We start from the raw sequence: 1,379 nt of genomic DNA, 5'->3' as shown, positions 1-1,379 counted from the left end.
TATATATATATATAAAAGTTATGATTGGACAATGCCTGTATACAACTCTAATCCTAACTCCCCATGTAAATAAACCTCAATAACGTCTATAAGGAGCATCACAGAGATAATAAATTAGTATCTTTCTAGCAAGCGTGCGGTTTAATTCTGTTCCCTATTTTCCTTTTTCTTCAAGCCTTTCAGTCCAAGTGCTCATAAGTTATACATATATATATCAATTTTCATAGGTAGGGGTTTGGAATTAAGTCTGATAACACACCTCATCAGACTGTAACTCCTTCTCACCCCTGCTAGTTTATGAACAGTCCTCGTAAACTCTGCATTTACAACAATATGAAACCAAAACTGAAAACAAAACTTGTGTTTACAGTGTTAAAGTGTTACGTTAAAATAACCAACTCATATTCATAAATTAAATAGGATAAGTTAATGGATATATTATTTGACCATTATTTACTAGAAAAAAAAAAAACTTTGCTGTCGCACAATGGGCACTGCTATAAAGTAGATACAGATAATACAAAAAGATATATCAAAATAAATTTTGTATAGTCATGTCGTGTGATAGTGATATGATGACACTTTCTACAATGTCGCCATTGAAGGAAGTGTTAACTACACAATATGAAAAGTCCTCCCCTTTTTAGACTCTCTGAAGCTTTATTTGTGACAATATTATGCTGTCTAATCACGATCACTCTAAATAGGCCCTCATATCTCTACAGCTCTTCTCCCACTTTCTGGTATACTATTGTCCTGATTTTGATTTGACTCATAAAGTTTTGGACACTTATATTGTATTGCACCACTCTCTATCTTTTCTCTTTTTGACTTCTGGCCCATAAGTTTCTTAGTGCCCTAACATTGCTGATGATTCATGCCCTGGTCACTTGTTCGACTACAAAACACACCTTTTCTTATGCTGGGCTAGCATTTGTCGGAAGAACCACTGGAATCGTCAAATTTACACCACCACAACCTTATAGAAATCCAGAGAAAGACGCGAGAAGATGGTGGCATCCTTGGACCAGACACATCAGTGGCGCATGAGACAGCGATCATCAGCCATCATCAAAAGATCATGAGATCAAGATCATCACCACAACAATCATTTTCTCTCCTTTACTTGCCCTTCAAGGACGAAATTTTATACAGTAATAAATTTTATGATTACATTAAATTTTTTTTAAATGTCTCACAATTTATTTTACGTAACTAAACATGGAATAAATAAAGGGCTCCCAGTTGTAAGAAACGTATTGGGCCTCTGAGATTATAAACAATGGGTGTTGGGTCGAGGCCTGAGACATTTCATTGGATTCACTTGCCCTTGAGGGGATTCTCTTTCTCCTCATTCTCTGGACATTTATTTCCATTGA

General features: G+C 35.5%; 1 protein-coding gene across 1 annotated transcript in view; it reads left to right on the top strand.

Annotated features, from left to right (window-relative positions):
- PIG-N (Phosphatidylinositol glycan anchor biosynthesis class N) overlaps positions 1–1,379 on the top strand; it is a 31,085-nt gene that overhangs the window by 23,563 nt on the left and 6,143 nt on the right. The gene's annotated exons all lie outside the window — the stretch shown is intronic.

The sequence above is a fragment of the Halyomorpha halys genome, unplaced genomic scaffold (assembly GCF_000696795.3).
Source record: "Halyomorpha halys isolate HHAL.00 unplaced genomic scaffold, Hhal_1.1 Scaffold1494.1, whole genome shotgun sequence".
Taxonomy (NCBI): Eukaryota; Metazoa; Arthropoda; class Insecta; order Hemiptera; family Pentatomidae; genus Halyomorpha; species Halyomorpha halys.
Note: the sequence above shows the minus strand (reverse complement) of the source record. Positions and strands in the feature narration are given on the sequence as shown.